General features: G+C 42.7%; 1 long non-coding RNA gene across 1 annotated transcript; it reads left to right on the top strand.

Annotated features, from left to right (window-relative positions):
• The first annotated feature begins 6 nt into the window (after positions 1 to 6).
• LOC126489171 (uncharacterized) lies at positions 7 to 7,929 on the top strand. Its single transcript, XR_007588879.1, has 3 exons — positions 7 to 372; positions 7,217 to 7,354; positions 7,791 to 7,929. It is a non-coding gene; the product is annotated as an uncharacterized lncRNA (long non-coding RNA).
• The last annotated feature ends 8,224 nt before the right edge of the window (positions 7,930 to 16,153 follow it).

Genomic DNA, 16,153 nt, shown 5'->3' on the forward strand with positions numbered 1-16,153 from the left:
TAACATTATTTCCCTTCTCAGATCTTTGATGGGGTTGAAGACTATATAAATGTAGTTACTTTTTTCTCACGACTTGGCCAAGTTATTTATTATACAAGACCTAAGCTAGTTAGAATAGGATATTTGTACTTATTGTATATAATTTCATAGTAGGTTTAGAACTCTCTTACTTAAACAAAAGGGGGAGGTGTTGCGGGAGGTCCTTCCACCCCTCCAACCAATAGCTGCTGTGATACCAGCCCATTGGGGCGTGGTCTCTCTCCCTTTAAAAAAGCGGCTATTTCCTCTGCTCGCTCTCTTCACTTCCTGCTCCGCCGGAGACTAGACTCCCTTCCTGGTTGTGCAGATGGCTGTTGTTTGGGACGGTGATCTGTAAGTTTTTTCCCCTTTAAATAAATAACACCCTATTAATCATAACTCCAAACTGGTGTGGCCTTGTTCGTGACTTACGCCTTCAGTTCAGTTATTAAAAATCAGTGCAGGTGCCTGACCCTCCTGCTTCTAACTCCTGCTCCAGCTTTCAATGTCTACGCCAGTTCTTCCTCAAGAGAGGCTTTGGCGTTTCCGACTCTAAAGCTCTCCTGACTGCTCCACCTCACCCCAGTCTGCGCTGACCTCCCGGCTGTGTGAGTGAAGACAGTTGTCTTTTGTGCTGTACACTGAACCCTGCCGATAGCCTTCCTCTGCCTCCTTGCTAGCCCCCACATGCCTTCAAGGTTGCCTCCCGGAGAGCTGCTTTCCTAGCTCCAGATCTTCCTACATAGTTACGACTTAGTAAGCAGGCATGAAATCAAAGTGACTGGTGTTCTAAAAACTTTAAAAAGAAGCCAGCAGGTGGAAGCAGAGCCCGTTGGTTAAAACTAACCTGCCTCTACTTGATTTAGTAAATTCACGACCAGCAGGTGGAGCTCTCTGACAGCAAAGCTTTGCTTAACAAGCGTGGAAAGGCTGTAATGAGACAGACATAGCTTTGCATAAAGCGTTTGCATAAAACTTAAATAGAGAAAGAACTATAGGCAACTGAAGGAAGTAAGGTGCTGGGCAGGTGTCCAGTGCCTGATGATAAGCCCTGAAAACATACATATAAATGACATTATTTGGATTGCACGGGTTGTATTTAGGTTGTATTATTTGTATATAAATATTCACAAACATACATTTAAATATGTATGCATGCAATAACAATTAGTGAATAAAGATGCTGTGAATATGAAGGGAAGTGGAGAGAGGTGAATGGGGTCAGGAGTTGTAGGGAAGGGAAGGGAGAAATGTAATTATATTAAAATTTATAAAACCCCAAACCAACCATATATATATATATATTACTCTCAATAAGACTCACTGTTCCTAAGTGTCCAAATGTCTTTTCCAGTGGCTGGAGAGATAGCTCAGTGGTGGAGAGCATGGGCTGCTCTTTTAGAGGACCTGGGTTCTATTCCCAGCATCCATCCATATGATGGTTCAGGACTGTCTGCCACTACAGTTAAGTGACCTCTTCTGGCCACTGTGAACACCAAACATGCAAGTGTCACACAGATGGGTATGCAGGAAAAACACCCATACATATGAAAATAATGGAAATCTTTCTAGTCTAGAAACTCTTCTCCAAGAAGACCAAAGTTGGGAAAACATATCTACATACTCTTTCATACACACACTTACATACACTCTCTCTGTCTCTGTCTCTGTCACACACACACACACACACACACACACACACACACACTCAAACACGTACACATTTTCTAGCCTGGGAAACTGTTCTTTAACACCAAAAGGTGGAGGTGATATTCAGGATATAAGTAAGCATTAGTGACCTAGCATTAGTTTAGTGGTAGAGCATTAGTGAGCATGAGTGCGCATGAGTGACTTAGCATTAGCTCAGTATAGAGCATTAGTGAGCATGAGTGAGCATTAGTGACCTAGCATTAGCTCAGTGGTAGAGCTTCCCTAGAGCACTGGATTTCATCCCTAGCATGCACACCTTCTCACCTGCCTGTCTCTCTCATAGACCACAGAAAAACATGTTAAAGGAAACAAACGGCAAAGTGAGAAAACAGCTGGAGGATATGATGAAATATTTGTAAATCACATATTTGATAAAGCAATGCACATACACCTTATGATAGACGCATGCATGCTTGTGTCCCCTAAAATCATGACACCTAGTGATGCCTTAATCTGTGTAAGCACATTCTGTGATGTTTGCACAAAGATGAAATTGCTTGCTGGTTAATGCCTTTCATGGAACAGGTCCCCATCGATAAGCAGTGCATGGTAGTATGGGCGGAACAACTCAGCAATAACAATGTAAACAATCCAGACTCAGAGCCTGGAGAGACGGCTGCTCTTCCAGAAGACTGGGCTCAACTCTCAGCACCCATATGGTGGCTCACAACCATCTATAATAGACCCAGATCCAGAAGATCTGTTGTCCTTTTCTGATCTCTGAGGGCACTTGGCATACATGTTGTGCATAGACATACATGCAGGTAAAACATACACATGAAAGAAATAAATAATTTTAAAAACATAATTAGAGACAAAATAAGCATAGGGCTTGAATGACAATTCTTCAAAAAAGATGAATAAATGACAAAAAAAAAAAGCACATGGAAGAAGAAGAGGCAAAATAAAATCCCAATGAAGGAGTCCCTTGTACCCATTGGGAGAGCCCTGTTTGAATAACAGGAAGTAACAGGGGTTGGTGGGAACGGGTAGAAAGTGCATTCTGTGTGCAAATGTTAGGGCTATAAAACGACATAGCCATTATTGAGAACAGTGTGGACATTCCTCACAAAATGCAATGCAGGCCATTCTATTGCTGTGGGCTAGGTATCCTCTGCTTCTCAGCCTTGGGCAGGAGTAAAAATAATGCCCAGGGTACGTCTGTCATGGCTACTGAGACGGTGGGGACTTAAGCTGAGTTTAGAGGTGGTGCCTCTGGAAAGTGGACAGATTCGGTTAGACCATCGGGACAAAGTCCCTAGTTTTGAATTCTGGTTTTTCTGTGGAGACAGAGGCGAGATACTCAGATATTGACAGTGCTCTCACTATGATGTGATACAGCAAAGAGGGCCCCTGTAAAAGCCCAAGAAAAGGTTATTGAGACTGTGTTCCTTTAGAGATATGAGGCAAAGTAAATCTTTTTCCTTTACAAAGTAGCCTGTCTCACTTTGTTGTAGCAGTGAAAAACTAGTGCACACATGATCGAGCATTCTTAATTCTGTAAATATATCCAAAAGATTTCAAGACAGATCTTGAAGAGATGTATGTGTATGCCTGTTCGGTGGAGTACTTTTCATAGCAGCCAAGATGCGGAAGCAGCTCAGATAAAGAAATTTGGCATATATAATATATGTAGCTTTTAAAAAGAGGAAAATCAGTTACTTAGGAAGTTGAGGCAGGAGGATTACAAGTTCTAGGCCTGCTGTGGCTACAGAGTGGTGGCAAAGCCAGCCTGTGCAAACCAGGAAGACCCTGCTTCAAAATAAAAAGGTAAAAGGAGAGTTATAATTATAGCCTGATCATATATATATTAAATAAAGGTTTATAAAACCTATATATAGCCTGGTAAATATAAGGTGGCAGGCTCAACTCACAATTGCTGCAAGAAAAAACAAAAAGAAATCATATTACAAGCAATCTCATAGATAACCCTTGAGTACACTGTGCTAAGTAAAATTTAGAAACAATTCACAGAGAAACAAATACAGTGGGATCCTACTATATGAGTTATCTAAAACAGTAAATAAAACTCAGGAATTGGAAGGGGTTGCTGGGAGAAGGGAGGATGACTTATGTTATAGATAGCATCGTGAACTTGCTAACATTGTTGAGTTGTGCACTTAAAAATGGTAGATTTCACCAGCTATAGTTTCCTTTCTATGATCCCAACACTCAAGAGGCTGAGGCAGATGGATTGTCATGCAGATGGATTGCATGACCCTGTCTCAAAACAAAACAAAACAAAACAAAACAAAACAAAACAAACAAAACCTCAAACAAACCAGGGCTGATAAGGAGACCCAGAGGGTTAAAGTGTTTGCTGCCAAGCCTGATGCCTGAGTTTGATCTTTGGAATTCACAAAGTGGGAGGGTCTCAACCAACAAAACAGACACCCCAAACCAAAATCAGAACCCCCAAATGATTTATTATTATTATTACCATTATATGTGTGCAGTTTTTTTTCCCCCCTGCATGTACATTTGTTAATGTGTATGCCTGGTGCCTGTGGAGGCCAGAAGTGGATGTCAGATCCCTTGGGACTAGGGTTCTAGATGATTTTGAGACACAATGTGGATCCTGGGTGTCAAATCCAAACTATCTGGAAGAGCAATAGTGCTCTTAACTGCTGAGCCATTTCCCCAGCACCCCAAGTTGTAGATTTAAGACATATTTTTATTTTGTGTCATAGGGCATTTGTACATGCTAGGCAAACATATTATTGAACTACATTCTAACCCCAGGCTACTTTTTATTTGCAATCCTCCTGCTTCTAGTTTCTAAGTAACAATTTTCTCTGTAGCTTTGGAGTCTGTTCTGGAACTAGTTCTTATAGACCAGCCTGGCCTCAAACTCATAGAACCTCCTGAGTGCTGGGATTAAAAGTGTGCACTGGCTACCAGATATTTTTAATACCACAAACATTTTTACAATATTGTTTAAATACTTTAAATGAATGTTTAAAATGAAAACTACATTTGTAAGGCTTTAAGTTAATAGAAAAACAGAAAACAGGGGTGTGGGCTAGAGTTAAGAAAGCCTTTTTTGTATTCATAAGAGACAGTGGAGGCAGTTGGTGAGCAGGGCTTGGAACAGGGTGAAGGATCAACATAAAAGAACACAGACCAATCCCTCCAAGAAGTTAATAGGCATCAGAGACCTTACAAAGTACAGCGGAATGCTCCATTGCCCCCATCGGGTGCTTCAATTATTTGAGAAACAGTAACAACAAACACACAGTGCCCAGTTGCTGGTGGTAGAGTTTTAAAGGGGAGCTCGTAGTCTATGGGTTGAAACAAATAAGTATGTGGATGACCTGTACCTAGGCAGACTCATGGCCCTGTCTTGGTGGGCCAGGAGATAGGGTCTCTTAAATCTCAAGCTTGTCTCGAACCTACCATGCAGCTGAGGGTAGCCTTGAACTTGTGACCTTCCTGCCTATCTCCCGAGTGCTGGGCTTACAGGATGGTGCAACAGTTCTCAGGCAGAGTGACTTCTCAACAGATGCTGGCAAAGGGGGAAATGATCAGCCCAAGGAAGGCAAGGGGTGGGTGCCATGGCAAACCAGAAAGGGTTTCAGTGTGACTCTGGCTGAGTTGTATGTTTCTGGGCCTGGTGCAGTGATCAGCAAGGGCACAGAAATGATTCAGTGCCCAGGGATGTGTTCGGTGGAGCCGCCACATTCACTGGTTACTCTGAGGGAGGGAGTGAACCTCTGAAAGGTTTTAAGTGGCTGCAGAGGCAAACACAATTCCTTCTTTAGAGAAAAAGTTGCTCTCTCTATGTTGTAGTTATCGAAGAAGCCATGTTGCCTGTAACTCAGCTGGACATGAAAACAGGCGCAGATGCTGGGAAAGGCAATGGCAGGAGTGTTGTCCAGAGGTCTGTGGGAGAAGGAGGAAGGAAGGCAGGGGTGAGGTGGGGGAGCCAGGCCAGGAGGCTGTGGAGCAGAGTCAGGGATAGAAGCTAGCAGAGTGTGGAAGAACTGGGGGATGCTGGCTGAGGGTATCAGCGGGAGAAACTCCTAAAGGGTTGTGGGGAGAGAAGCAGCTTTAGTTTAAACATGAGTGATAGAAAATTCCAGTCCCTTAGACTCTTGGCAAGTAGGTCTTTAGCGGCTGATTTGCTCTGGGAGCACAGTTACCTTCTCATCTTCATCCTGAGCCAGTGGGAGGACTGCTCCTTCCACGGGGACAGCCTTGTTAGTGATGGGCTGCTTATCAATGCTCTGGGTGGCAAAGCTCACTGTGTGAATGACTGGCTGCTGCCCTTAGTGGCAAGGTAGGGGTAGGGGTACTGAAGACTCGTGGAGTCATACACACAAGGACATAAAATATAGAAGGGAGGTGTTTGCTCGGAAGAGAAAAGGGAGAGAGAAGAGTGTTCAGGTATGAAAAAATATGGACCCCGTTTCTATGTGTAATTAGTACATGCTGATAAAATCTTAAAAATAAATTCACAGAATCACTCTAGTATGGCCTAATTCTCTTCCTGCCCCCTCCCCCAGGTCCTCCTCTCTCCTGACTTTCTCTTTTCTCTTCTTTCTCCTCCTCCTTTCATCTCCCCATACCATTTCCCCTTTTAGCTCCTTTTTCCTCATTTCTCCCCTTTTCCTTTTAGTATTTTCTTTCATGGTCTCATCTAAACTGGTTAGAATTTTCAGTTCTTTATTCCCAGTCTTCTAAAGACTCAGTAACCTATTATGCACCACCCTGCCCCAGTGCTAGGAATCAAATCCAGGGTCTTACTTTAAGTGTTTTCTAAATATTGCTTTTCAAACTATTTAAAATGTGCTCTAAGATTACTGCAGAAGTTAGATGTGGCTTCCTCTGAGTATGCCCTCCCATGCTTGTTGCCTTAGCCCAGGAGAGATCTAGTTATCTTAACCCAGGAGAGATAGAGTCAGGAGGGTTAGGAGTTTAAGGTCAGTTCAGGCCCTTTGGTTATTTCAAACAACAAAGAGAGAGACAGAGAGAGGAAGAGGGAAGAAGTGGGGGGGAAGGAGAGGGAGGAAGAGATATCGATTCAACCTGTCTCCCCCCCCATCAGATGGCCCTTAAAATGAAAAGCAAGAGGACCTCTACAAACAGCCTAATCTAGATTTTAATTTAATTTAGCTGCACACTGATTTATACAGATTTAATAATAATCCCACAGAACCAGTTACAACCAAACACACAAAACCAAAATACCAGGTGACCAAAGCAAAGGGAAAGGAGAGGCCTCCAGAGGTCCACCTGAGAGAGAACTTTCCCTGAATACATGCTGTGTGCAAAGCCCTGGGAATTAGGTTGTTTTGTGTTTCTAAGATCTTCTGTGTTGGGTGTTTGTTTGGCCAGTTCATGCATAAACTCTCAAGAAGCAGGCTCCTTTGGTGTTGGGGATAAGTGTGGAAGTCCTAATATATTATTCAGTCAACAGGGATTGTGTAGATTCTGAAAGGCTTCCATCCACAGTGACCTCTCCTCCACCCTCATCTCTGTAAAAAAGGCACATTCCAAAAGGATTCCTGGTCGACCTGAAGTGAGATCTCCTTCAAGACTGAGAAAACCAAATGACAAACCAGGCATCCAAATAGGCTGGCCTCTGTAAAGACAGCCTGGTACTCCCATTCCATCACCCCTGGAGGTATGTTTTGCATTCCTGGTGTTCCTAGACTTCCTCTTACATAAACAAGCAAGCAAACAAGCAAACAAAAACAACAAAAGCAAACAAGGCTACTAAAAATCAAGAGCACTGGCTGATTATCGCAAATAAAAAACATAATAATTCCAGAGATGACAGCTCCCAGGTTAGCTCATAAAACAACCCATCTTAAAAAAAAAAAGACAGCCTTACAAAAATTGTTGAAAAGATATTTGGTGGTCCTGGGGTTGTTAACATTGACCCAACAAGCCAGCAAAGTCTGTTTGCAGTGTGCTTAGAACAGTTTGAAGCAGGGACCCAAGCCCCATGCTGACACAAAACATGGATCCAACCCATTTAGACATCTACAAGTGGACTTTGTATTCAATCTAGCCGAGGGTCCCATACTTGCTGGTTATAATGAGCAATTTTTTTTCAGGCTGGATAGAAGTTTTTCCCACTTACCCAGAGAATTAACTTGAAACGCACTTGCATGATACCACCCTAGTCATCAGGTCAGCTACTACAGAGGAATAGACCAGACACAGATCATCCCTCGGACCTCATTGTGATGTGATAGATCTTCCCACACTGGTAAAAAGACTGATTCCTTTCGGAGATGGCCCCACTTGTGACAGCCCTTTGATCTTCTCTTAAACATTGGATGCCATGAAAGAGGGGCTGGAAAGGGAGCTCCCACAGAGGGACAGGGAATTAAGGCCATAATGGGCCTTTGTAGTGGAATATTATTTGTATTTTAATAAATAAATTTTGCCTGGAGACCAGAGGGAAAGCTAAAGCCACTAGAGGTCAGGTAACAGTGACACACACCTTTAATCCCAGGATTTGGGAGACAGAGACAGATGGATCTCTGTGGGTTCAAGGCTACCCTGGGCTACACAAGATCAATGCAGAAATAAATTCAGGTGGTGGTGGCTCACACCTTTATTCCCAGTTCTTGGGAGTCACACTCCTTTAATCCCAACACTAGAGGGAATATAAAATATGAGGAGAGAGAAATTTAGTCTGCTTAGTTTGTGATTACCCAGCCTTGGTAGAGGTAAGACTTCTCTAGTGGCTTAGCTGCTTTGCTTTTCTGGTTTTCAGGAAAGATTTATTTATTAAAACTGGGCAGTGGTGGCTCATGCCTTTAATCCCAGCACTTGGGAGGCAGAGGCAGGTGGATCTCGGTGAGTTAGAGGCCAGCCTGGCCTATAAGAGCCAGTTCCAGGACAGGCTCCAAAGCTACAGAGAAACCATGTCTCGAAAAACCACATACACACACAAAAAGATTTATTATTAAAATACAAATAATATACCACTATAGGCCTTTGGTTAGGGGAACCAAGGAGAAACAATATAAAAACTGACCATAGAGTGTAGGAGTTGGTTTTTCATCAGGACCACCAGTCAACTCTGTCCCACCAGCCGGCTCCCAAATAACCACAGAGACTTAATATTAATTATAAATGTTCTGTTGATATCTTAGGCTTGTTAAATTAACCCATATTTTTTGTCTATGTTCTACCATGTGGCTTGGTACCTTACAAATACAATAAGCTATATCCAAAATACTAATTAACCACACCCCAGGTCAGAATCTCTTGTTTGTAACCATATCTGTTGTCAACAACTTTGAAAGAACAAAAATAAGCTCAGACTCTCCAACCTTCAGTCAAGGTGAAACAGGACTCACATCTGTGGGCCCTCATATTTCCCCAAATCCTACAGCATTATACTACAAAGCAAACACTGAAAATCTTCCCCAAACAAACCCCAAACCAAAAAACAAACCAACCAAAAGAATGTGATTTTAAATAAAAATGCTATTTTTATGCTAGCCAGTCAAAATAGTATAAAAATGCCAAAAAGTTATTAAAAAGATTAAGATTAGAGGTGCAAATGAAATCCAGCAGAGTACAGCATAGGAGATGCAATAGGAACACTGACTCATTTCTATGACAAATTTATAAGGCATCATAAGGTTAAAAAAGGTAAAAATCCAATTGTTAAATGCTTATTTATTGCTTGTACAGCCTACTTGTCAAGCAGGACTTCATTAACTACCTAAAACAAAATGACTTAAAAAAATTAGCTGAAACCAAGGGCTGTTGCCCTTAACAACCTGCTGACTGCCACTGAGGCATCTGTAAAGTCCTGCTTGCTTGCCTGCCCCACCTTGTGGTTTTAAAAAATAAAATAAAAACACAAACTAAACCCGGATCAAAGCCTTTCAGGAGCTGTCCTGGTTTTAGTCCATCGGGGACATCACCTTCTCTACTACCCTGTTGGTGTCAGAGTGTTCATTCCAGAAAGATTCCTATGACGGTATCAGACAGCATACTGTCTTCTTTTTATATTAAATTTTTTATAGCCTTGATTATATGAATAAGGGTGACTGTGTGTCCCTGCCTGATGGATATTATAAATTCAGTCTTGGAAAGGAAAGCTTCAAACACACACACACACACACACACACACACACACAGAGAGAGAGAGAGAGAGAGAGAGAGATACACAGATGCACACAGAGAGATATACACACACAGATACACACACAGAAATACACAGATGTACACACAGACACAGATATACCCACAGATGTACACACAGATACACATACAAATATACACACGGATACATACACACACAAATGATAAGCTTTATTAGAGAGTGTTTTGTTTTCGCTTGTGCTAGAAATGGAACCTACGGCCCTAGGAAATAATCTACTAAACTATGTCTCTCTGGTAAGTTGCCTTGAGGTGTCAACTTTGGAATGTAAACTGCAAGATCTCTAAAAGGAACAGGGGGGTTGGTGAAGTAAAAGCAGCTTTCTAGGGTATGGCAAATACCTGTGTAGACTGAGGCAAAAGAAAGGTGCTCAGGGTGGAGACACAGGGGCCTATGCTCTATTTCTTCTGTGTCACAGGCACTGGGCAGAAGGCAGAAGTTGATTATCTTCAGGGGGTTCTTGGGAACCAATAAAAAGCAAAATATAGGGCCCTTTCCACTCTGTGTAAACAGGCTGAGATGAAGGGCCACCAAGATTGCCTTGCTCCCTTGGCTGGAGATGTGGTGTTCTGCAGGAGCACGGAACCCCAAGATGTTTGAAAGTGGCATACTTCTCCAGGACCCCTCCTGAGTCTCCTTGCTGAGTAAGCAAGACACAGTAAAACCACCTCACTAGAAAGCTCCACGGGAAGAAAGATTTAGAGACCCTGATTGCGTCTGACCTCTGTGTTCTCTTGCCCATTCTGGACTCGCCTTCCTAAAAGGGATCACATTGCACCTGGAAGATCCAAAACCATTCAGAGCTTTCAAACTTCTGGTCTCCTGCATGCATGCCATTTGTTTACCTTCACATGAAAACACTTGTCTCTATTGGGTTCAGAACTTCGCATTGTGGAGGCTATCTCCCAGACTGTGTTTTAAGTAGCCCAGGCTAACTTTGAATTGTTTATGTATCAGACAGACGACAACCATGAGTTTCTGGTTCTCTCTCTTCTACCACCCAAGTGATGGGACCGCCGTGCTTGGTTTATTCCCTGTCAGGGATGGAAGCCAGGGCTTTGTGAATGCCAGGCAAGCACTCTACCGAATGAGCTACACCCCCAGCCTGCTAAAACTTCCCCAGTGTGTTTAATCTGCTTTCTTAAGCTAGTCAGCTCTTGACCTCTGGCCTACTGGCTGAACATGGAAAAAATGTCAGATGCTCAGTATCTCTCAGCCAAGTCCTTCCTCTGCTCCCCACAGAGAACAATGAAGGCAGCTTTGCCTCTTATTGTCAGGGTCCGGTGCTGGTCTGTTTGTGTCTGTGTCTGTTTCAATCCTTGCTGCTTGTTAGGTATAGGGGAGAAGAGTGTGGAACGAGGAAGGAAAATTTTGTTGTTGAACTGGAAACTGGGCTGGGTCTGTTCCTTAAGTCTTGAATCAGCTTCTGGTGAACCTGTCAGCGCTGTCCTGGATCTTCCACACAAGCCCACACAGGGCGCTGTTCTGTGTGTGCGGTGACCAGGGCATTGGGCTGTGTGTGCGGTGGCCAGTGACTCAGCCTTGTTGGCCTCAGCTACTTTGCCCTGCAGGTCACTTGTAGTTTGGATAGAGAGATAGGATGAATGAAGACTTCTTTAAAAAAGACCTTGTCTTGGTCACTCAAGTTGGTTTTAAACCACTGATTCCCCGTCCCCACCCATCAAGGTCTGGAATAGGCGTGCTCCAGCACAACCCCCTCTGAAGACCCTTCTAATCTGTGTCCCCTCAGAGATATTTCTTTTCTCCCGCTTGCAACTGAAGCTAATTTTTCCATGGATTTTTCTCTTTACCTTCTTTCTTTCTTCCAATGTTGGCAACGTAAGTAGCAGCCTAATTCTCCATTCATCTTTATCCCACACTCTCGTATCTTTAACTTTTAAAGCCAAAGCCTGCCCTCAACAGTTAACTGGATTTTGTGAGCAACCATGTGTTTTCAGAGTAGGGGTTTCAGCTTCAGAACACATTTTGCACTTTTGTGTATCTGTAGACACTTTTGCTTCAAGTTCCACTCTTTTATTTATTTGGTTATTTGTCCATATATTTATTGCATGTGTCTGCACATGTGTGCACCATGACTGGATGTGTGTGGAGACCAGAGGTAGATGTTGGATGCCTTCCTCTATCACTCAACATGGTTTTTTAAAAGAAAAGATTTCTTTTATTTTAATTTATGTGTATGTGTGTAATGAGAAGGTGCTGGAACCTCTGGAGCTAGGGTTGCAGGTGATTGTGAGCCACATAATATGGATGCTGGGAACTGAACTTTGGTTCTAATTGCTAAGACATTTCTGTAGCCCTCCACCTGATGTTGTGAAAACAGAGTCTCTCATTGAACTTGGAACTCAGCAATTGGTTCTCCAAGGTGACCTTTTGGTACTGGGACTGTAGGTACCTGCTGTCGCACACCTGGCCTTTTTATATGGGCACTGGGACCCAAACTCAGGTTATTATGAACTCATTGACTCAGAATTCTGTCAACTTAGGTACATCCCCAACCCAGTACCTCTGCTTTCTATAACTGCTGTTGGATCACTGGTGATGTCGTCTTCATTCCAGCAAGTGCTTAGTACACTAAAAACATTATATACACAAGGCCATATTTAATAGAAGTCCATATTAGTACCACTTTACAACCTTCTGATTTTAAATAGTCTCTATCCTTCTCTTGTTTGGAAATCTGTAATTGGTTTCCCCACACAAGGACTCCAGTGCTCAATTATCCCATCTCTTTCTATCACAGGAAGCTGGGTGGGGCTCAGCATGGATACAGCATTTCTATGCCACACAGATGCCTGTGAGGAATAGGTGTGCAGTCCAATCCCTGTCTCAGGATGAAGATGGGAAAGAGACTCACTGCTGCTTCACTGATAGGAGGTGCTTTATGCCTTCCATCCACCATCTCGCATGGGACAACACCCACAGGCTGAGGCACACCAGGGGAGAAATTAGTAAAACTTAGAAGAGGGTTTTAGTTGGCAGTTCATGGATGAAAGAATCTGGAGGGGAGAGTCTATTAGGAGAGCCAAAGACAAAATAAAATAACAAGAATATATCCTCAAGGTTAAACCAGCAATAAGGGTGGTTGGGAAGGCTGTGTAATTATTACCAGAAGGGTGATGCATGCCCTACTTTGTAGAATTTCTTCTTTCTGTGTGACATTTAGTGCAGTTACACCATCATGGTTTTTTGCTGGGGCACTAGCCCAGGTGATGTTCTGAAGGACTTGATGTGACAACAGCTGAGAATTTGAGATTTGTTATGCTTTCTCTTGTAGGATCTGGTTAGGGGGGATTCATACCAACATTATGTAAGCCAAGGTGCTTCCTGGATGGGAAACCAGGACTCCAGGACTTGCAAAAGAGAGATATGGCCAGAAGGTTCCAGAATCTGATTTCATTCTCCTGAACTGGCTAGTCTTGCCAGGTCCCAATGTCCCAGGGAACAGAAGGGGTCTCAGTCTGACACGTGTTTATCTCACAGGCCTCCTGCCCAGGCAAGTCTCTCCTGATTCCTTTCAGGTCTTTAGAACTGACTGTCCTCCAGTCTTCTGGGAAAACCAGGAGGTGGGCAGGTGCTTTTAGTCCAATATTCTTGATGATACTTTTGCAGCAGAATATTCTGAGAGCAGCATGATGTCCCCCAGGTGAGACTGTCAAGAGGCAGGTCTAGCTCCTTTGTGGTTCCTCAAGAAAGGCAGCTGGACCCTGTTGCATGGATTATTCCAGAGATGAGAGGTGTGGGATGGAAGGAGTCATTATTATCCTAGACATGTAAGTTTACCATTCTTTGTCTGAAATTAGTCTCCATATCAGGCTGTCTGATTTTTTCCCCTGTTTATCCTCACTCCCTTTCTTATAAAAGAAGTGGGAGATCAAACATGAGAAATAAAGGGCGGAGAATCATGTGTTCTCTGGCTCCATTACTGTGGTTGTCACCTTTTTTCCTTAACACACAAGCCTGAAGTCTACAACTAATAAAATTGTAAATTGGTTGACTGTATCTTTATTCAGGACTTTGGTGATAACCCCTTGATTCCATATTTCTTAAGCATGTTGCCTCATGGCTGTTCTGAATCCAGGTCCTGCCATACACTCAAGTGAGGAGAACAAGAATTCATTTTTTTGGGGGGAAAAGAATAAAATATGAGTAAAAAATGCAAAACTCTCAAAGAACCAGTAAAATATTTTAAAAAAGAATTTACTTTTTAATGCTTTTGGCACCTTAATGAGAACAGAATAGTTTCCATGGTGATCATATCCTGTGGCAGAGGGGATACTGAGAATCAGTCTGTCGTTCCTGTGTGTGCTTTCGTAGATGGTGAAAGTGGCTGTGTACTGGCTACTCACTAGGATTTTGCTAAGTACTCAGGTTTGTATAAATGTAGGGAGTCTTTTTTTTAAGTTTGTGTATTTGTCAGAGTTCTCTAGAGAATCAGAACTGATAGCTGTATTTGTATGCATAGAATGGGATTTATGATAGTGGCTAGTTACTGTTCATCGTCCAACTCTTCCAACAACATATGTCTACAAATGTGCAGTCAAGTACCCAGTAATTTTTTTTCAAGTACCCAGTAGTTGTTCAGTCCACAAGGTTCCATGTCTCAGCTGTTCTTTGAATACCGTGGAGTCCTGAAGAAATAGGTTCCAATACCAGTAAACAAATGAACTTGCCAGCAAGAGTGATGGCAAGCAGGCAAAGAACAAGCTCTTCCTTCTTCCATGTCCTTTATGGCACTCCCAGAAGGAGTAGCTTTGATTCAGGGAAGGTCTACCCACTTTAAATGATCCAGTCAAGAAAAATGCCTCACAAGTGTACCCAGAAGCTTGGGTTTTAGTTAAATTTGAGATGTAGTCAAGTTGATCACCAAGAATAGCCATCAGAGTTTGGTACTAGAAAACATGCATGCACTCATGCATGCAGGTATGTGCACACACACACACACACACACACACACACACACACACACACACCTGATGAAAAGAAAAACTCCATGGGTGTAGACCATGGCAAAAGTATTAGGTCTCTAAGGTAGCTGAGGACACAGACATCAACCCAGGGTTCACATTCCTCTCACTTTCCTACTAGTTTTTATGTCTTATCCTTCTACTGACCAGAGCTAGGGTCTTATACATCCTTGGCAAATCCCCTACCAGTGAGCAACATCTGAAGCCCCATTACTAAGTTTTTGAAAACTTCAATGCCTTCTCCCCCACCTTGAGTTAGGTATTATTATTCATCTACTACATATGGGTAAAAGGAGTCACGGAGATGCTCAGATGTTTGCCAAGAAATATGGAAGGACTAGAGCTTAGATAAATGGATCTATTATTTTTGAATACCATTTTCTGTAAATGGAGACTGCTCATTTGTTCTCGGCTGCCCAGACTCAAATAATCACACAGAAACTATATTAGTTACAACACTGTTTGGCCAGTGTCTTAGGCGTATTTCTAACTAGCTCTTACATCTTAAATTAACCCATTTCTATTTTATATTTTACCATGAGGCTCATGGTTTGTTACCTCTGGCTTACTCCGCCCCCGGGCCCCCCCCTCCCCCCGTCCCCCCCTCCCCCCTCCCCCCCCNNNCTCTCTCTCTCTCCCCTCCTCTCTTTCAGCATGGCTATATCCTGCCATAGGCCAAAGCAACTTTATTCAGTAACCAATAAAAGCAACATATATACAGAAGGACACCCCACATCAATTTTCCTTAAATTATCATTACTTGTGCTGGAAATTGAGCTCAAGACTGCATGTATGCTAGACAGTCTATTCTTGAGTTACTTCCTTAGTTGTTTTGTAATGATCTCATGTTTATTGATCTCCCGTTTATGATTTCTATGTTTATTTCTATCATAAAATCTCACAAATCTGTGAGGTTGTATAGATGGGACTCTGTAACAGGTCTCCAGAGCTTAATAGGCCCCAGACCTTAGCACAACTTACTGCACTATGGTAGCACTATACAGGCTTCAAAACTCAGCATGGACAGTATGACCTGCCAGAACAAAACAAAGACCTAATCCATCAAAGTCCATAGTTCTGGGAAAGTTTCTTAATGTACTGACCTTGTTTTTTTGCCTTTGTAGTTCTGCTCCTGGATAACTGAAGTATGTCAACCCAGGATGTGGTTTTTGTGGTTAAAATCTTACCCCAAGAAAGGCTCAGGGCTACACTGAGATCCCAAATACCCGGTATAGTTGCTGACTGGTAAATAAAGACTTTCTATTGGCTTAAACCCATGTTTGAGTAGTCTTCTCTGGTGGATACT

Source organism: Alexandromys fortis, unplaced genomic scaffold, assembly GCF_014885135.2.
Source record: "Alexandromys fortis isolate MF-2015 unplaced genomic scaffold, M_Fortis_MF-2015_v1.1 scaffold_223, whole genome shotgun sequence".
Taxonomy (NCBI): domain Eukaryota; kingdom Metazoa; phylum Chordata; class Mammalia; order Rodentia; family Cricetidae; genus Alexandromys; species Alexandromys fortis.